The 22,739-nt window shown below is 42.1% G+C and overlaps 1 non-coding gene across 1 annotated transcript; it reads left to right on the top strand.

The window, feature by feature from the left end:
- Positions 1–446: 446 nt before the first annotated feature.
- On the top strand, positions 447–553 carry LOC111914223 (small nucleolar RNA R71). The gene has a single exon (XR_002857725.1). It is a non-coding gene; the product is annotated as a small nucleolar RNA R71 (small nucleolar RNA).
- Positions 554–22,739: the final 22,186 nt, after the last annotated feature.

The raw sequence follows: 22,739 nt of genomic DNA, 5'->3' as shown, positions 1-22,739 counted from the left end.
TTTGCTTCTTATATTCTTCATATGGCAGCCACTCTTTCTTTGGTTTCCTCCAGTCTTCATCGTATTTTTCCCCACTCGAGTAGCACACTTGAGCTTTTCTATTCCCAAACTCATCTAAATTGCAGTCCTTGGTCAAGTGTGGACCATTACACTGCTCGCAACCAACTCTTATAGCATTAATTGATTGGTCCATTTGGGTTAGCCTCCGATCCATATTATTTAGCATAGCCATCATAGCTGCTATTTCTTCAGTTTGGGCCCCTCCACCGCCTTTGATTCCATCTTGCCTAGGGTTGTGGTACTCATGAGAGTGCTTCGCGAATTCTTCAGTCAACTCCTTGACCTCCCTTGAATTTTTCTTTGTTAAAGGTCCTTGATAATCAAGGAGTTGCCTTGTCATAACGTTGACCCCATCATAGAAGATTGACATCTCTTGTTGGACATTAAGATCATGCTGAGGGCAATTTCTGAGCAAGCCTTTGTAACGCTCCCATGCTTTGTATAATGACTCCCCCGGCTGTTGTTCAAAGTTGGCTATTGACTTCTTGAGTTTAGCTATCTTGGATGGTGGGCAAAATTGGTCAAGAAAATGCTCACGCAATTGAGCCCAAGTGGTGATCGTACCCGGTGGAAGTGATTTTAACCACTCTTTAGCAGCTCCCTTAAAAGTAATGGGAAGAATCCTAAGCAAGACGGTGTTTCTATTGACATTTGGGACATTGAAGTAATCCGCAATGTCATTGACTTCATCAAGATGCTTAAAAGCATCCTCATGATCCTTCCCATAAATGGGATATCCTTCAGCACAGTTAAGATGTGTCCCTTCAGCTCGAATGTGGCAGTGGCAGGGATTGCGGGTTGGACTAAACCGGGACCCATATCTTCTCGGATCCGCTTCTTGTAAGCTCCCATGGACATCTCCTCAATGTCTGCCATTTCGTTCTCTTGCTCGTCTTTGGGCTCACTCGCGAATATTTCAAATTCTGGGTCTGACTTGTATTCTGATTCATGTGGGTTAGAAACTGGACCAAATTCTTCAACTTTGCTTTTATCCTTTGGGGTTGAACTTGACTCTCCTATCTTCTTCCCCGACTTCCTTGAAAAGGCTGATTTAAGTTCTTGCAATGGCGTCTTCTTCGGCGTGTGATCTTCCTTCACGTTCTTATTCTTGTTTTTGTGAAGGGCTGACTCCGGATCTTCAATTGGTGGCACCAAAGGTGTGTTTGAGCCTATGGTCATGAACTCCTGCAAACAATCTATAAAGACAACGTAAAAACGAACTAAAAAGATAAATAATCTAAAAACTAAAGAAAGCTAAAAATCACAGTTCTCACGTCGTGAGTCTTATAAACTCACATCGTGAGTTCTGTAATCAGAAGAAAAATCAAACTTTCCTAGAATTTATCGAAAACATCTACTAAATGAATAAACTGATAACTACTATATTCACGTCATGAAAACTGGACAAACAGAAAAAATAAAAACAAAAACTTATGCTAAAAAACTTTGTTGGGAAATTAACTTTTTGCAGGTTTTATCCCGCAAAAAGGATCGATTAATCTAAAGAAAATAAACAAATAATAAACTAATCCGTTCCCCGGCAACGGCGCCAAAAACTTGATGTGCACGGAAGTACCCACTAATTTTAATATTTATAATCCTAACAAACTTAGACTAACTATGCACTTATAGGCAGTGTACATAGTCAGATTACCATATAGCTTAGGTAAGTTGGGTGTCGATCACAAGGAACGGTGTATTAATTACTTTATTTACTACTAAATTAATCTAATTATTAACAAGCTAAAAGGGTTTTTATCTAATTTTGCAAGTTTAGATGAACTTAATTCTTTAACAAAAACTCAATCAATAAACAAAATACTTCTGTTAGTTTGAATCCACTTTCACTCAATGGTTATACATTAGCTATAACTATTACTGTTGGTGACCAATTAAGAATGTATTAGCAATTTAGTTCTAAATCTACTAATTATTAATCAATTCATGTAAATCTATTTATGTTCATAAAATAGTTAACACAAAATCAATTATTAGATAAGATTGGAGCCATGAAAGATTAATTAATCAAAACACAATTACAGTCATAATATGAGTTCTCTAACACAACTTAACTTAATTATTCAATTACTAATCTAAGATTGGTTTGATCTTAGCTCCAATAACTAGTGTTCACTATATTATTAGGTATTCAAGTTCATGCAGAATTGTGTTCACTAACTACACAGAACAAGAATTCAAAGCAATCAAATAACTAAATTAAGCATGCTAGGTAAAATCAATCAACACAAACATATCACCAACAAGTAAAGTTAAGTCTAATGCATTGAAACCATGAGTTCCAAATTCATCTAGCTAACAGAAGCAGCTAGATTTAGCTGGACATATTAACAGCTAAACAAACGAATTCTACAAGCAAAAACATATTTAAATGTACCAATCTATAAGACAAATTATGAACTCTTTCTTCCTTGGTGTTAAAACCAACTTCCAGAGCTTCTTTTCCTCTGAATTTCGTCTCCAGGAATCCTCCTAGCCAGCAAAAGTTGTTCCAAATCGTAATGGAGAAGGATATATATATATTTTTCTGGAAAACCACCGTTCACGTCGTGAGAATTTAAAACTCATGTCGTGAACTTGGAGTAATCGTGATCGTCAAGGATTCCTTCACCCGGATGCTTATCTTCTGATTCTTTCCACTCACGTCGTGAACCATCAACTGTTCACGTCATGAGCACGTCTTTTTTGGGTGTTTCTCTTGTCTTTCAAGCCTTCAACCTCCAAAGTTCCATCCTTTAACGCTTTTAGTCCCTTTCTTCAAAATGTCTTCTATTTTGGCTGCAAAATATCATATAACCTTATAAGTATCATTATTCTATGCAAATGACCAAAATGTATATAAAAATGTACTTAAATATTGCCTAAAAATATGTATAAATATGACAATATCACTAGACTTCCCATACGTCCCTTTTCTTGCAAACATCAAGAAAAGAAAAGCACACGTTGTACATATAGTAATCAAAGAATGTATTTACATATCATATTGGATATAAGGATTCACAAATAAAAATATATCATAAAATGGGGAGATTAGTCCAAGAGCTATACTTTCGATACATCCCTTCTCCTTCAACAATACTTTAGGAACTCAATTATCACCTAAGAGCATCAAAAGGTGTATCAAAATCATATTAAGTAATCCATTAAGTCACTTATTAAGATCTTAATCTTAAATATGATATTTTTTCGTTTCATAATCTTACTTATCTTATAACTTACTCGTATACTTGTAGGTTAAAATGATGTGTGATTTCGAGTTCGTATAAAAAAGTTATGAATATTTTAAGGACGACCACATACTTCTCACAAAACATCGGACACAACCCGTGTCAATATGACATAGCCTATGTCATGCCTTGTTGGGTTATGAAAATCTTTTGGCCACGAAGGCACAAACACAACGGAAAAAATTACAATCAAAACTAAAATAACTCATAATCCAAGAGTCGAATCTCTTGTACTACCAATCAATGCAACAAAACACAATCAAAGATAGAGAGGTGAAGATAATCGTACATTTATAGTCTTTAATTTATTCGTTCTCGCCAACTGAACGGATGTAATAGAACCCAAAGGAGGATTTCACACACACACACACACACCATGCAACAAATATTGGAGACAAAATCAATCGCATATTATCCGGTGGACGCTAGTGATGAAATCAATGTTAATTCAAGGTATCTTACAACTTGGAGAGTGCAACAATGGAGGATTCTCCTTCTGTGAAGTGCGTCTATTGTGTTTCTAGGCCTCATTAACGTCATTATGTCGAAGGGTATAATGGTAAATCTATTTTTTTGTACATATAAAATGATTTTAAATAATAAATAATGATTACAAAATGTTAAAAGTTAAGATTTGGGCAAATTTGATATTTTGAAAACTTATTTAGGATATATATATATATATATATATATATATATATATATATATATATATATATATATATATATATATATATATATATATATATATATATATATAACTGGATCGATTGAGGACTCAAGAATAAGTGAGGACTACGTGGACAAATCTTTGTTGCAGGATTGAAAAAAATAAAAGATGGAGATATACTAGTGACTTTGTAAAAAGAATTTTTCAAAAATAAGTTTTTGAATTATTTATTTTTAACTTTAAGAAATACTAATTTAAAAAAAATGTTGAACATAATATGATCCAAAATGTGATGATTCAAAATATTTATGATTCAAAAAAAACTTTTGTGTAACGTCCATAAAATTCATGAAAATTTAAAACTTTTTCAAGCATTCAAAAACAATTATTTATTACAAAATGTTTTTAAAATAGTTTCATATTAGAGTATCCTAGAAATCAAAATCATAAAATGTGAGGAGGTGCACGATCACGCCTTCGCCTTCCCGCGATCATCTGAAGTACCCGAAACAAAATCCAAAAATGTAAGCCCGAAGCTTAGTGAGTTCCTCCAAAATACCAACGCCATACAAACATAACCATATCATAGCAAACAAACAACATGCATACTGAGCCATCAACCTGACTGGACCGCCTCGTAGGGCCATCAGCCTATCTGGACCGCTCTCCGAGCCATCAACATGTATGGACCGCCTCGCGGGCCTTCAGCCTATCCGAACCGCTCGTCGGGCCTCCGGTCTGACTAGTACGCCCTTACCGGGTCTGCAGTCTATTCAGTCCGCCTTGGGTTTGTTGACCTTCAGCACAAAGCAAGCCCGCCTCAACCCATCCCCAATCACACAATCAACACATAATATCAAGTGCTAGCATATATAAACAGTCAGACTGATCTAACAAATCATTAATCATATCGTCATTCTATATACTAGGATACCGACCTAATAGGTCACCAACACAACATCATCCTATATACCTGGATACTGACCTAACAGGTCACTAAGCATATCAACATGCAATAAACCCGGATACAAATCCGAAAAGGGCCGACATTGGTGCCTTCGACCATTTTAGTATAGTGAGGACAACTCACCTTGAACAACAGATAAATCCCACAATTGTTGTAGCTGCTACGGACCGGCTTCCACGAACTGAACCAACAACCAAACCATTCCTTAATAGTTTCCCATGACAAAACCACCAAGTACTACTCCTATAAATGGTCCAACTAACCAAGCCCACAATTGGCCCAATCCCATTGGGCCCAAACAAGGCCCAACACCATTGGGCCCACTAAGGCCCAATTCACCATCCAAGGCCCATTAGGGCAAGCCTAGAAAGGCAAGCCCAACCAGAAGTCCATTACTGTAAAATCCTTAGTCCATTATGAGCCCAAACCAAAGGATAAGTCCAAGATGAAACTAGCCAACATTCAAAGAGTCCAAAACTTGCACACGAGGTTCTCACGTCATGGGCACCTTATACTCATGTCGTAAGGTCACGAATTTAGCCCAGAAGCTTCCTCGAATACGTTCTCACGTCCTGAGTCCAAATCTGACAAAAAATGAGCATTAAGCTACTAATCCATTAAGCCTTAACATGGGACAATCTAGAGGGTCTTCCTTGACTTGAAGGACCTTAACTTGCAACAAAATCCAGATCCAAGGGTTCTAGCATAGCAAATGAATCAATGGTCCATAAACTTGCCAACTTTATGACCTCATGCATGATAATCCAAGATCCATGCGACGAAGGTAACCATAACCTAGATCTAACAAGATTAGAAGAGAAAGGTGGGATCTTTGAGACTTACAAGGGCTTATAAGCCCAGAAGTGCCACAAGGAGGAGCTTATCTTGCCAAAAAATGTGTAACATCCCAAAATTCAAGACCAAAAATTTCGTTTTAATTAATTAAAAACCGCTAAATAAATTTTTCTCAATCATTTAATAACATTCTCAATTAGACATTTATCAGAGTTTTAAATCCCAAAGATCACCTAGTGCAGAAAACATGGTGTGATGCGTTGCGATCGCCCCGAGCTCCTTCCTTGGAAAAACATTAATACCTGAAACAAATATCTGAAAACCATAAGCACGAAGCTTAGTGAGTTCCCCAGATACCACATACCATACATATCAACTGATCCATACATGCCATACGTAACCATGATCCATACATAACAAACATATCCATAATCAAGTAAGGTGCTATGTGCCAAACATAGACTTGCTGCTATGCCATGGGCCGCACATGGTCTTCCTTGTCAAGCCTGGGGCCACTCCCTAGGTCTTATAGACAAGTGCCAAGGGCCACCCCTGGTCTTCCATGCAAGCATCACAAAGACATCTATACTTACCACTCTACTAGGCTACTCAGCATACGGTGTGCCAGGAGCCACCTCCTGGTCTTTCATACATAACAACATACAGTGTGCCAGGAGCCATCTCCTGGTCTTTCATACATACTGCCTAGGGCTAACCCCTGGGTCTTCCTACCATACATAAACAAATACAGTGTGCCATGAGCCACCTCTTGGTCTTTCATACATAATGCCTAGGGCTAACCCCCCGGGTCTTCCTACCATTCATAATAGCATACTGTGTGCTAGGAGCCTCCTCCTGGTCTTTCATGCACACTGCCTAGGGCTAACCCCTAGGTCTTCCTACTATACATAAACTAAATGGGCCGCTATTGTGGCCGTAGACCCATACAAATAGTGAGGAGACTCACCTCACACTGCTGAAGATTCGCTGAACACTTCTGACTGCTAACCGACACTTCTGAACTACTGACCCTGCGGCTTCCCAAACTCAATACCCAAAACAACATTTAGACCATAATAATCCAAAAGTCAACCCTGGTCAAACTTGGTCAAAGTCAAGCTCCAGTTGAATTGACTCGCTGAGTTGTTCTACCAAGTCGTCGAGTCAATACCCCTACAACCCAAAACAATCCTCGACTTAACTCGTCGAGTCTAGCAAGAAATCGATGAGTTCTCCTTCAACCATACTATCGGGACCATCTTCATCCGAATCGCCGAGTTCATTATCTCAAACTCGTCGAGTTCATCATCCACATATGAATGTGTCTAGTCTGTGACTCGCCGAGTTATATGAACAACTCGTCGAGTCCATCTTCATAACTAAGGAGATTGCCTTAGACTCGCCAAGTTCTTCCTTGAACTCGGTGAATACGATGAACTTCATGACCATTATGGACTCAGACCGGCTAAGTCCCTTTCCAATCTCAACTCATACCCTTAACAGAAGGCCTGACTCGCCGAGTCCTACAAGTGACTTGTTGAGTCCCTCTATGTCCAACTCTATTCAGACGATTTCAGACAAGCTCAAGGCATCCAAGACCCATATCTGGCCTCCTAGGGTCGAGATATCACACAAAGACACTACCTTTGCATCCATGCATGGCCCTTTTTGCTCAAAAGGCCAAAACAACTCCTTAAACTTTAGATGGAGAGGTATAAAGGCGTAAAGCTTCCACCTTTCTGCCTCTACTACTCTAAGCACCTCTAAATCTGGAAGGATCTAGCTTAGGGACGTCCAAATCCCACAAGACATCCTTCTTGGACCATAACCTCCATAAAAAGGGACATAAAGAGATCTATCAAACTAGAAGTCAAGATGAGAACTTGATTACTCGAAAATGAAGAACACTTCCTAGATCTACAACCTTCACCTTGGACCTCCAACCTCCTTCTTCTTCTTCTAGACTTGAAGAACACTCTAAATCCTTCAATAAAGGCTCACACCCTCAAAGAGAAGACTAGGGTTTCGTGGGACAGGTTCTGGACAATGGAGGCTACAAATGAGGCTGATAGAGTGAGAATAAGATGCTTAAATAGGGCACCAACTCCCGATTTAGGGTTTTCCCAAAACCTGGCCAACTCGCCGAGTCAGTCCTCTGACTCGTCGAGTAGATCACTTACGCGATCAAAATCGCGCTCCTACTCTTCGATTCAGCCATCTACTCGACGATTCACTCCCTTATTTGAGGTTTCCTTTTCTTTCTAGGCCTCCTGAATTCAAGGTGTTACAACTCTCCCCCACTTAAACTAGACTTTGTCCTCGAAGTCCGCCACGGTTCACTACCTTACAATCCACTTACCACTTATCACTAGTTACACTCTTCGTCCAACCGATCCAGTCCTAGGAAATGTCATCTTCAGAATAATCCGATCTCTACTACCTTCGAGTACAACACTTTTACCCAACCGGTAGCCTTACCGGTACTCCCAGTGCACTTACACTGATACAAAAGGGGTTTACCCCTTTTCCTTGTACTGCCACCTGCCCTTCCAAGGCATCTTCCTGAAAACAACCTTACCAATCTCCTTCAAGGACCAATCCTTTGTCGAAACCGCAATCCCGGCCACTCTTAGTGCCGGAATAATCCCATAACGATGCCCAAATCCTGAAAACTCCACTCAGTGTGAGAATTCAGAAAATCCTTTGGGTAGCAGATCCCTCTCTGCTACGTTTAAAGCTCAGACGAGAACCGCATCACTGAGCCAAATCATCTACTCTGAGATCATTTGATTCTGCGGTGAGCAACTCAGCACCACCCGATCAGCTCACGGCTTCTTATACCAAATCCCTTACCATCATTCCTGCCTGAAGTCATGCTGACTCCCATCCGCCTACCGGATGAACCGAGACCGCCTTGGTCCCAAATGGTCTACCATTACCCGAAATACCGGTCCCCCACCGGTTACCGAACGCAAGAACATCCCATTAGTCGCTCTTAGTGACTTAAGAAGATACAACGACTACCTGAATTGCTCTACCAACCCAACCACTTTGGCTCTAGAAGATCTAGGATCCCCGATCCCCTACCTTACCTTAAGGTCTCTACTAGGTCTCACCTGTTGCTAAAAGAACACGGGCCTCGCCCATGGGTCTCACCCATCTATAGTTCGGAGCGGCCTCTCCCACAGGTCTCACCTTTCCAGGGCTATGCAGACCCACTCCTCCTCTAATCTCAACTAGCTAAAATTTCCTGATTCTTATCATGCTAACTCGGAGATACGGGCCCCAACAACTAAGCTGCTAATGAATGCTAAGGCTTTCTCGCAACCTTACATCACTTCTAGTCTCCAATGACCTACCGTCTTTCGAATCCAATCACAATGTGGCCCACTCACTTCCGAGCGGTTCCCCCGCCCTATCTTAAACAATCTGAAAAAAAAACCCTGCCAGCGAATCACGCATCTGGTACATTCGTACTGTCGAATAGGGACCGAAGAATGCTACGGGCCACCCCGTAGTCTTACTATACTCGTTCTACCAACTAGTGAATGCTATGGGCCACCCCGATAGTCTTACAACACTTCTGCGCTATCAGCCAACTGATGCTACGGGCGACCCCGCAGTCTCACCACACTTCTACGCTATCTACCGAATAATGCTACGGGCTACCCTACAGTCTTACTATACTAATGCTACGGGCCACACCACAATCTAACTATACTAATATACGATTGCTACGGGCCACACTGCAGTCTTATAACTACCTTACTCTATCTGCTAACTAGTGAATGCTACGAGCCACCCCATAGTCTTATAACACTCCCACACTATCTGCTAACCATTGCTACGGACCACCCCGCAGTCTTATGATACTTCTCATACTATCTGACCACTGGTGAATGATATGGCTATCTGGTAGTTTCATAACACCTTCCACACTGACTGAATGCTAGTGGATGCTCCAGCTAACCCATAATCGAGCAAACAAGCACAATCTAGTACCCTAAGCTGTACTCATGTCCTAACTGAAACTCCCAACTGATTCTTCTGAAACCTGCTATTAGACACCCCGAAAATGTGATCTCACAATTAGCAAGTTTTCCGAACTTCCAATTCACACTATCCTCAATTCATACAGCCGCCTGGGCCGTCTTTCCCCCTGATAGGAGAGCAAAACTTATCCTAGTTTCAAAACCGCTTCTGCTCCCGTAACATGATTGTTTCTCCCCCACTTAGCTTCGGCTAAGTCTTTACGGCACGTGCAAGTCGGAAGATTTCCATTCCTGCCCCCTTACACAATAGGCATGATAACTACCATCGCCTTAATCTTGCTAGCGATGCGTCACTAGCCCACTCCAAATACCGTACGATTACCGAATACTAGATGAACACTTCCTGCATCCCTGATACTGATAATCCCCTGAGCTCAAACTAACGTCCTTAAGGTCCGAATAACTAATGCTCATAGCAACTTCTTCAGTGATAAATCACTTTCCTTGATTCTTCCAAAAGCTATCCCAAACACCAAGACTAGAACCACCAAACCCTGATGATGGTGGATGACTACTCCATGGACCCTGCCCACCGACCTCCACGTAACGCTTCTGAACCATTTTTGACTGTAACCGTGATAATATTGGACACTTCGAACTTGAAGTGAAAGATGAACTTACACTAGCTACTAATAGTTCCTGGTATGCTATTAGCATATGACACTTCCGAAAATACAATTCGAATACAAACAGAGAGACAACTTATACATAGTATCACCTGAGACCAAGGTAGGGACAATCCTAACACATATATAATAGAAAACAACCATTGATACATACCTGCAACATTCCATGCTGTAATCCAGATCTCCCTCATTTGTCACTGCAAGGCCCTACCCTCTCACCCATCCGTAATCCTCAAAGTTGTCGAGGCAGACACACTCCCTGCTCCTTCCCTCATCGTCGGGCAGTCGGCCTTCTTGTAGCCCTCCTAATTGCAGTGAAAACATAATGGGCTTGCCCCATGTGCGCAGTCCCTGCTGTCGTGACCATCACTGCCACACTTGTAGCAACCTGAACCCCTGGAACGACAAAATACCTCGTGCAGTTTCCCCTACGTGCTGTGCTGACTTCAACCCTGCCGACCTACTAATCGCTGATTTGAAGTCTTGGGTCTCTTCCGGAGACCCTCCAAAGTATACATCTGATCTGACCTCCTCTTCGTAATGTGATCCAAATCAATCTCCCTTTCCCGCGCCCTGGCAATCATAGAGTCCAGGGTTGGGCATGCCAAGAAGCTGACATGCTCCCGAATATCAGCTCTCAACATGTCATGATAGCGGGTCTTCTGCATCTCCACATCCCCTACATATTGAGGCACCAATAAGGCCCTCTCGCGGAACTTGGTGTTAATCTTTTCCACCCACTCCGTCTTCAGTCTCATGTCTAGGAACCCCCTGGAGAGCTGCTGAAGCTCCGCAGCCGGCACAAACTCCGCCCTAAACCTTGTCACAAAGTCGGACCAGGTCATAGCCTTAATGGCTGAGGCTCCCAAGGAATCACCAACTGACTCCCACCAGTCTCTAGCTCAGTCCCTCAAGTATCCTGCAGCAAATCGAACCTTCGACCCCTCGGGACAGAAGCTCGTCAACTGTGCAGACTCAATGTCTGCAATCCATCTCCTGGAAACAATGGGGTCTTTCACCCCGTGGAAGTCTGGCGCGCCACTCCCCCTGAAGTCCTTGAAGGACAATGTGCGTGATTCTAACTAGCTGGGTTCCATATCACTTCGGAACGCTCTAAGGCGATCCTCCATCAGCTCAATAATCCCTTCCTTGATCGACCCAAAAATGACCGGGGTCGACTCAAGGATACCTCTCGTGATCTCAGACGCGATGAGCTCGCATAGCCCGTCATCAACCTGCTCGGATCCTGCCCCCGAGCCTGATCCTGATCTTGACCAAGATCCTGATCCTCCTGCTCCATGTCGTGTGGTCACTATACTGATAATAAACACATAAACGTCAGGATCATACATACTCCCGAGAGGTCTCACACACCATCCAAGTTTCCTGGTTCCATCTCGGCCCTCCTTGACTCGAGTACAGATCCTCTGCTTCCAGTAGTACAGGCCCATACTACCTGTAACACCCAAAGTTTTGAAGACCAAGAAAGGGAAGAAAACCCTAAGTTTAGGGGTCGACTCGGCGAGTCCAAGGAGGGACTCGGCGAGTCGGAACGGGATCCGGGTCGAGGAGTAAGTGACCGACTCGGCGAGTCGGGCAAGGTGACTCGGCGAGTCTGGTCTGTGCGAGGAAAACCCTAATTCCGGGAGTTGTATCCTATATAAAGGGTGTTATGTCCCTCCCTCAGCCCCCATATCACTCCAGAAGACCTGTAAACCTTATAATCCGTGTGAGCTTCCATTATTGAGAGAAATAGCTTTGGGAGGAAGGAAACTTTGGAGAGAAACTTGATGATCAAGAAGGTTGCTTTAAGGGAGAAGTGTGTGCTCGAGATCTACCTCAGTTGTGTTCATCTTGGAGGTATTAAGCTGTCATTTTCCCTTCTTTGCATCTAGATCTATTTTGTCATAAGATTTGGGGGGTTTTATGGTTGTTTGAGACCCAAATCGGGTTAGGGGCTTAGATATGTTGTTGCCACTTCAGATCTATTGTTGGGATGGTCTATTATGTCATAAAGCATCAGGAGATGAGTAGTTGGTGAAGCCCTTGTGTCCTTAAACCAAACCCTAATGTGTTTTGAGCCTAGATCTCTTTAGTTATACGTAAAGTTTGCAACTTTATGTAGGGATTAAGCTTTGGAAGTATGGATCTATGGATTGGAGTCCCTGCATGACTCAAAAGCCCTCTGCATGTTGGGAGATCTGAATGGACTCGGCGAGTCCTTTGAGTGGACTCGGAGAGTACCATGAAGATGAGGAGGAACTCGACGAGTGGGATGAACAGCTCGTCGAGTCGGATGAAGATAGGCATGAACTAGGCGAGTTGGATGAACAACTCGGCGAGTTGGATGAAGATTGCCGTGTGCTCGGCGAGACTGTTCTTAGACTCGGCGAGTCAGGTCGCGTGGTCCCAAACCCTTCGAGTTAAGTCTCGAGTCAGCGAGTCGAGCCAAGACTCAGTGAGTTGGACAGGACAGGAATCGGGAATCAGTAGACTCGGCGAGTCAGGGGCTGACTCGGCGAGTAGAGTCGCGAGTGGAAGGACTCTGGACTTATGAACTCGGTGAGTCAGTAGGGTGACTCGACGAGTAGGGTTGACCTAGAAGGTTGACTTTGACTAGGACGTTGACTTTGACCAGAGTTGACTTGGTTGACCTTTGAAGCTCAGTTAGACTAAGTGTTATGTTGATATTGGTAGCTCGGGGAGCTAGCTGAGCAGCAGTTCGGAGTCAGTGGTCAGGTAGCAGTCAAAGGGGTTAGCAGCAGCAGTTCAGCAGTATCAGGTGAGTTTCCCTTTTTATGAATGGGTCTACGGCCATAATGCCGGCCCATGTAGTTATGAGTAGAAGACCCGGGGGTTAGCCCTAGGCACAGTATGCTAGTATGATATTCGGATGAGGTCCAATGATAGAGGGCGGGTGCCCAAGGAGCGGTTTATGTGATAGTTTATACTTGTTGTCTGTGTGATACTTGTATGTGCCTGGTAGGGAGGTGAGTGTGGGCGAGGTCCCGTATCTCACCAATAGCAGAGTGTGGATGGTGTTCCACATCTCAGTAGCAGCAGAGCAGGGGCGAGGCCCAAGTCAGGAAAGGAGTGAGGGTGGGCTGGGCCCGTATCTCACTATCAGTAGGAGTATGGACGAGGTTCCATGACTCATCAGTAGCAGGACGCGGGCGGGGCCCAGAGATAGGCGAGGCCTTAGAGCAAGAGTTGTTAGTATATGTTTAGTTTATGTAATGTTATGTGATATGTTTGTGTGCTATTATATGTTAGTGGGCGAGGCCCTGTGACAGGCGAGGCCTAAGTGAAACAGATTTGTATCCGAGCGGGGCTCGAAGCCAGGCGGGGCCTGGAGCGGCGGGGTCGTTGTATCGGGCGAGGCCCGGGGTAGGGGTGAGGCCCAGGATAGCGGGCGTGGCCCAGTATGTGCAGTATGTGATTTTGCATGGTATGTGGTAAGGTGGGGAACTCACTAAGCTTCGTGCTTACGGTTTTCAGTTTTCTTTTCAGGTACTTCCGGTAGCGGAGGGAGGAGCTCGGGGTTATCGCATGGCACACACCATAGATTAGTCAGCCTGGGAATGTTTACTCTGATAATAAACATGTGTTTGAAAACTTATACCCAGATTATGTTTTGGAATGATGTCTTTGGTTAAAGTAATGTTTTATTAAAAAGAAATTTTTGGTCTTGAATTTTGGGATGTTACACTACCTTCCACATCTATTCGTACTTTCCTCAAGGATTGCTTCAACTTCACCAAGTCCCTTTTCCGATACCCTTTTTCCACTAATCTCTTCCTAGGCTTTCCTACGACACCCTCCGACCTACTCTCCGCCATCAGCTGCACTAGGAGTCCCTACTTCCTTTCCCTAACTAGCTTGTGAATACTGTTATATATCTACTCACTAGTTAGGTAAAATTAGCCAGGACCCCTATAGCACAAAGCAAGCAGCATTCGTGCAGTGAGTAACCACATCAAGCATAACCTAATCAGGCGATCCTACTACTGACTAGACAGTCCTATCATGCATCTCACACAACAGGCATTCAAGGCATCCTCCTAGATCCTTAGCCCTAACCTAGCATGCAGTTCACAAAATCACATATCAGGCATAAAAGGTATCCTCCTAGATCCTTAGCCCTAATCTAGCATGCAGTTCATATAATCATATCATGTTACATATCAAACATGTACTGGTATTTTGGGAACCTCTTACTTGAGCTCGGTCGATTGCACGCATCACACACCTTGTTCTTTTTCAAAGTTCTTTTCTCTTTTCAAATACTTATCAAGTTCCTTTTGAAAATTTTCATATCAAGCCCTCAGTTTGAGTGCAGACACACCCGAGAGTGTGCCCGAATCCCTCAAACCAAGGCTCTGATACCAACTTGTAACATCCCAAAATTCAAGACCAAAAATTTCATTTTAATTAATTAAAAACCGCTAAATAAAATTTTCTCAATCATTTAATAACATTCTTAATAAGACATTTATCAGAGTTTTAAATCCCAAAGATCATCTAGTGCGGAAAACATGGTGTGATGCGCTGCGATCGGTCGAGCTCCTTCCTTGGAAAAACATTAATACCTGAGACAAATAGCTGAAAACTGTAAGCATGAAGCTTAGTGAGTTCCCCAGATACCACATACCATACATATCAACTGATCCATACATGCCATACGTAACCATGAGCCATACATAACAAACATATCCATAATCAAGTAAGGTGCTATGTGCCAAACATAGTCTTGCTGCTATGCGACGGGCCGCACATGGTCTTCCTTGGCAAGCTCGGGGCCAATCCCTGGGTCTTACAGACAAGTGCCAAGGGACACCCCTGGTCTTCCATGCAAGCATCACAAAGACAACTATACATACTACTCTACTAGGCTACTCAGCATACGGTGTGCCAGGAGCCACCTCCTGGTCTTTCATATATAACAATATACAGTGTGCCAGGAGCCATCTCCTGGTCTTTCATACATATTGCCTAGGGCTAACCCTTGGGTCTTCCTACCATACATAAACAAATACAGTATGCCAGGAGCCACCTCCTGGTCTTTCATACATAATGCCTAGGGCTAATCCCCGGGTCTTCCTACCATTCATAATAGCATACTGTGTGCCAGGAGCCTCCTCCTAGTCTTTCATGCACATTGCCTAGGGCTAACCCCCATGTCTTCCTACCATGCATAAACTAAATGGGTCGACATTATGGCCGCAGACCCATACAAATAGTGAGGAGACTCACCTCACACTGCTGAAGATTCGCTGAACACTTCTGACTGCTAACCGACACTTCTGAACTGCTGACCCTTCGGCTTCTCGAACTATCAATGCCCAAAACAACATTTAGACCATAATAATCCAAACTTGGTCAAAGTGAACGGTCAAAGTCAAACTCCGTTGACTTGACTCGCCGAGTTGTTCTACCAACTCATCGAGTCCATACCCCTACAACCCAAAACAATCCTCGACTCAACTCGCCGAGTCTAGCAAGAACTCAACAGGTTCTCCTTCAACCATACTATCGGGACCATCTTCATCCGAATCGCCGAGTTCATTATCTCAAACTCGTCGAGTTCATCATCCACATATGAATGTGTCTAGTTTGTGACTCGCCGAGTTGTATGAACAACTCGTCGAGTCCATCTTCATAACTAAGGATATTGCCTTAGAGTCGTCGAGTTCTTCCTTGAACTCGTGCAGTACGATGAACTTCATGACCATTATGGACTAAGACTGGCTAAGTCCCTTTCCAATCTCAACTCATACCCTTAACAGAAGGGTTTTTGGGCAAGAACCAACTTTACTCTCCAAGTCCCACAAGTGACTCGTCGAGTCCCTCTCTGTCCAACTCTATTAAGACGATTTCAGACAAGTTCAAGGCATCCAAGACCCATATTTGGCCTCCTAGGGTCGAGATATCACACAAAGCCACTACCTTTGCACCCATGCATGGCCCTTTTTGCTCAAAAGGCCAAACCAACTCCTTAAACTTTACATGGAGAGGTATAATGGCATAAAGCCTCCACCTTTCTGCCTCTACTACTCTGAACACTTCTAAATCTGGAAGGATCTAGCTTGGGGACGTCCAAATCCCACAAGACATCCTTCTTGGACCATAACCTCCATAAAAAGGGACATAAAGAGATCTATCAAACTTTTTCAACATAAAGTTTCTAGTTGTTTAGTTTATTTTAGTTTAATTTGAATTCGTGACAATTTCAAGCATTATTTTTTCCATTTGACTATTTTAACACAAGGTTTAACCACAAACTCCTCGTGGATTCGACCCTTATTTACCCTAGCTATCTAGTGGTTTTGAGGTTATTTTTTATTGAGACAACGACCTCAATCAAAATTTGGCGCCGTTGCTGGGGAGATTGTGAGCTTAAACTATTGTATTGAAGTTGTCATTTTTTAGTTTAATTTTTAGTTCAAAATCTTCACTCTTTTACTATTTTTGTAGGTGCACTAGTAATGGATGAATATAATTACAACAATCAAGACATGTGGTGGGAGAACGAAAATCTAGGTCAATATCACTACTATAATGATTATCCATATGATGATGATTGTTGGTGGACTGGCGATTCGGCTCAAAACCAACACCATAAATCACCTTGTTTCCCGGAAGACCAAGAATCAAATGAATATTCATTCAACAAAAATTTGGATCAAATGCTAGAGATGTTGAATGAAACCTTCAATAAGGAGGAAGACAACTCCAAATCAATTTTGGCGATTGAAGATCAACTAGAATGAATAACGGAGCAGCTAAAGCAACAACCATCGGGAAAACTTTCAGACACTACCAAAGTAAATGAGGTAAGTTTTCTATGCAATGATAACATTGTGCATAATCATACACCACCCAAACTTGAGGTTGTGGTGGAAGATGATGTACCTTTAAATGATAATGATACCCAAAGGATCTTTGAAATTAAAGAAGCTGTAATTAAATTGGAAAAGTCTAATGAAGAGTTTCATGAGTTTGAAATGTCCAAAGTTGGGGAGGGTTTTGTGGAGGATAATATCATCCCCTACCCAACAACTTTTAAAAAAACCGACCCACAACTTCTTCTGATGGATTTTAAAATTTTGGCCAAATACAAGCAACCAAGTAAAATCAATGATCGTCCTTTTTTGAAAACTATATATGCTCATATTAGTTGCCGGGAACATGCGATAAACGTGACTTTTGTAAGACATAGATTGAGACTCCTATTATTTGGACCTACTAATGATCCTCTAATCAGTGGTGAACTATTTGTGATCAATACTATCGATGATTATATTTATGAGCATACCGTAAATATGCTCTATGACACCAACCACAATTTGGAGAAACTTTTTTACTTGTAACAGCTTAATAGAATTGGATGGGGTCGAGTTTCAACAAGTGAAGAAAAAATTACGAACCATGAAACATGATGGCATGCTAGCCTACAAATCAAAGATGAAGATGTTTCATGATACCAAACATCGAGTCAATAAGTCTATTAATAAAAATTATGCTTGGATGTTCAAATCAAGGTTTAGGCGTCATCGTGGAAAGATTAAAGGCAACATGGTGTATTTATACAAGGTCAAAGATGGCATGCCACACGATCCGGTCATTCAGGTTAAGGTCAAGAACAAGACGGTTGACTTTCAAAAAAGTCCACAAACATATGATCCTCTATAAACATCGTTCCAGGTAACCCGTCCGGCTAAAGACGTAAAACTTAGCGCTTTCTGGGAGGCAACTCATGAAGTTTGTGGGTAAGTTCACTGAAAGCCCTCATGAGACTTCACTTGTCCACTAGGGGCAACCTAGGGGTTTAAAAGGCTTGTTGCACGTGCCAAGTGCAATCGTGGACCCCGACGAAATTAAGGGCTAGTTAGTGTAGTTTATTTTTATTTGATTTGATTTGATTTGTGTACTTGTAGTTGTTTTTTTTAATATTTTAGGAATATATCTTTTGATGCATCGAGGATGATGCAAGACTTAAAGTTGGGGAGGGGGTGTACACAAGAAAAAGATGGAGGATCGAAGAAAAAGTGATTTAAAAAAAATGAAAATAATTCTTCGATGTTTATTTGGCCATAACGAAACATTATGAAAATACCTCTAACCAGTAATGTTTTCTTTTGGAAATCAAAACCGCCTTTACTATCGGTACTATCAGGTGTGTCGTCCTCCTTGTTTGTGTTTTTCATTAGTTTTGATGACTTTTATTTTGATAATCAATTTGGGATGAATGCATTGCTATCTTAATTTTTTTATTATTATTGTATTCCCCTGGGTTGGTTGTGCGGAATATGTGATGTTTTAGTAGTCTCTCTATATCTTGAATGTAACTCATCAAGATGGAAAATGATAGGAGTTTCGTACATCGAGTCACAACATCTAATTAATATTGATTTTGTGGGTTGCTCAGCCGGTTTGGAAATACTTATATTTATTTAAAAATTGTTATGTGAAATACCTAAGTGTTTGAAAAATGAAGGTTTTTGGCTTGAGCTTACGATCTTTCAGTTGAGGACCCAACCGAACAATATGTGCCATCACGCTCTGAGTACTTGGTCTAACTTACTCCTGCACCATTGGGGTTGGGAGGGGACTATTATTGTTTTCACACAACCAAAAATCATCATAAGACATTGAAGAACTTCCAAGTATATATATTCAAGCTCAAGTCAAATACGAAAATGATTAAATCCGATGAAGCCATCAAAGAACTTGAAGAATGCACAATCAAGAGAAATATGAAGAAAAGTTCAAGTTGAAGACATTGTGTGAAACAATATGTGACCCCTCGACAGCGGGAGTGTATGGGTTGGTCCATTAAGTGTTACCGACCTCACTAACTATGTTAGCGAACCTTGAAAACGGGACTTTGGCAATGAGTTCAACTGATTGCTCATGAGGCTGATCATCGGAAAAGGTTAAAAAAGTGGAGGGTTTCAAACAACAAAGTAAAATAAGCATAACATGTGTTTTGAGTTTAAAAGTGCGGTTAAGCAACTAATAATCCTCAAAATCAATATATTGTGCTATCGAAAATATTGTGATAAAATGTACGGAATTCGTGATTCCATTGATTTTTTCTTAGGATGAGAAATTAAGCCTACGCTGATTATTTCAGGCCAATCTTGGGATGAGTTTGGAATAAAGTTGGGGAGGTTTGATAAGTCTATTTTATGAATGTACTAAATTGTCATAAATCAGTTGAATTAATGTATAATTGTCCAAGAATGGCACTACTTTGATGAGTTGTTGAACTTTATATGCAGGTCATTATATACGACTAAAAGTGGGTGAAAACTACAAGAAAAACGAGAAAATGAAGCTAACAAGCATGGGAAACGAATTGCTAAAAGAATGAAGAAAATAGGTGATGAGAAATTTGACCACTCTTCAATGTTTTGATCATATATCAAGATCTAGAGCTCCAATTGAAATGAATGAAGAAGTTCTGGAAACTAGACAAAGTTTACTACAACTTTCAAGTTTTGCGTTTTTACCGATTCTACCGTTTTCATCACCAGAAAGGGGCAACAAAGATGAGGAACGTCCTAGAACGCGTCTAAGACGCCTACCCGTTTTAGGCTATTTCTAAGTGCAAATTAAGGATGAAGGAAAGCCTGTACAATGCCACGAACGACGCCCATACGTCCTATATGACGTCTAACATGCCCACTATGACGTCGACGTGGAAAACAGCTCCGAAAATCATTTTTTCAGCACCTATTTAAAGAAGATTTAGCCCTAATCGAAATTGGACTTCCCCCTTGTGATTTTCACCAGTTTTGGAGGGTTCCAAACACTTCCAAACCTTCTCCAAATGCGTTCTTGATCATAAATTTCCAAATCCGAGGCTACAAATCATCAAGTTCATCATCATTTAACGGTTGAAGATCGTTCAACCAACGAATCGTCATCAATTCCATCAAACTCTAGATTTGGTTACTTCTTCTCCAAGGTTTCATCGTTCCATGATTGATTGATCATTAGACTTTATTAGTTTTATGATTTCATGTAACATCCCATAAATCACGACTGAAAATTTTCTTTAAGCATTACTAAAACCATATTTATAAAAGCCATGTCATAATTCATAACATACATTCGGAGTATTAATTCAAAAGATATTCTCGTTATTAGAGTAAAACATCCCAGGCTGTCTAATTAATGGTGTGTGTGTCATGCAATCACCCCGAGATCTTCCCTCCGCTACCTGAAGTACCTGAAACCAAAACTGAAAACTGTAAGCACGAAGCTTAGTGAGTTCCCCAACCTACCACATACCCTGCACAAACACATATAGCACATACTGGGCCACGCCCCTACCTCGGGCCTCGTCCGCTACAATGGCCCCGCCGCTCAAGGCCCCGCCTGTCCTCGAGCCCCACTCAGATACATATATGTTTCTTTTAGGCCCCGCCTGTCTTTGGGCCCCGCCCGCTAACCACATAATACAAAATAGCATATAACACATAACTGAACATACCCTACTGTACTCCTGTCCTAAGGCCTCGCCTATCTTGGGCCTCACCCCTAACCTGTTACTAGTGAGTCATGGAACCCCGTCCAAGCTCCTACTGTAAGTGACATACGGGTCCCCGCCCACACTCACTCCATACCTAACTCGGGCCTCGCCCCTGCTTTGCTACTAATGAGATATGGAACACCATCCATACTCTACTATTGGTGAGATACGGGACATCGCTCATACTCACCTCCCTACCAGGCACATACATGCATGACACAGACAACAAGTATACTCTATCATGCAAACCATTCCTTGGGCACCCGCTCGACATTGGACCTTGGTCCTAAATAACATAATAGAAAACAGTGCCTAGGGCTAACCCCCGGGTCTTCCTACTAATAACTACATGGGCCGGCATTGTGGCCGTAGACCCATTCACACAAAGGGAAACTCACCTGCACTGTTGAACTTGCTAGTAACCCTCTGGCTGCTGTCCGACAATTCTCAGAACTACTGCTCCACTAGCTCCCTAAGCTACCAATATCAATATATATATATATATATATATATATATATATATATATATATATATATATATATATATATATATATATATATATCACTTAGATCCAAACTGAATTCTAGAAGCCAACTAAGTCCACTCTTGACAAAGTCAAAGTCCTGTTCAAAGTCAACCTCCTGACTGCCTCTACTCGCCGAGTCAACCCGTTGACTCGTCGAGTCCTTATACTCAGAAGCTCTCACAATACAACTCAACTCGCCGAGTCACCCCGTCGACTCGTCGAGTTCAACAATCTCCGAGTCCCATCCTGTCCAACTCACCGAGTCACCACTCAACTCACCGATCTAAGTCTTAACCAGAAAAGGTTGAGGTTCTGAGATCCAACTCGTCGAGTCCAAGAACAGACTCACTGAGTCCACGACAATCTTCAATAGACTCGCCGAGTTGTTCTTCCAACTCGTCGAGTTCCTGCCTATCTTCATACAACTTGTTGAGTCCAAGAACAGGCTCGCCGAGTAGCTTCAGTTCTTAATCCATACAGTGGCTTTTCGAGCCATGCAGGGGCTCCAAACTATAGATCCACTCTTCTAAGGCCCATCCTTCACGTAAAGTTGCAAACTTTACGTGAAACCAAGGAGCTATAGGCTTAAAACTCTTTAGGGCTAGGGTTTGAGACAAGCATGCTTCACCAACATACCAAAGACTGATACTTTATGGGTTTCTGGGCCAAGACCATCCTAGATCCGAAGTAGCAACCTCAGATCTGCACTTCTAACTCGAAATAGTCCCTTATCATGCCAAAACGGCCCCAAAACCTCCACCAAGAAAAGATCTAGAAGCAACAAAGGCAAGGTGACAGATTGATACCTTCAAATTGATACTCACAACCAAAAGGGTTGGATCCTCTAGATCCTTAGTGGTTAAATCCTCCAAATCTTCCTCTTGCAAAAGCCCCAAACTCACTTTCTTCCTTCTCTCACTCAATTTAGGGTTTGGAATCGTGTATAGCAGCTTCTGGCCGACAAGGGGGACTGAGGAGAGGACATAAGGTCCTTTAAATAGGGTGCAAACCCTCATATTAGGGATTTTCTCGTTCAGACCAGACTCACCGAGTCCACTTGCCGACTCGCCGACTCGCCGAGTTGGTCACTTATATCCCGACACGGAACCAGCTCCAACTCGTCGAGTTCACCCATGGACTCGACGAGTTGAACCCCTTGACTTAGGGTTTTCCGATCCTTTCTTGGTCTTTTCTGATTCTAAGTGTTACATTTCAAGTTTGTTTATGAATTTTAATATGAATTCCATTGTTTTT

This window comes from Lactuca sativa, chromosome 6 (genome assembly GCF_002870075.4).
Source record: "Lactuca sativa cultivar Salinas chromosome 6, Lsat_Salinas_v11, whole genome shotgun sequence".
NCBI lineage: Eukaryota > Viridiplantae > Streptophyta > Magnoliopsida > Asterales > Asteraceae > Lactuca > Lactuca sativa.
Note: the sequence above shows the minus strand (reverse complement) of the source record. Positions and strands in the feature narration are given on the sequence as shown.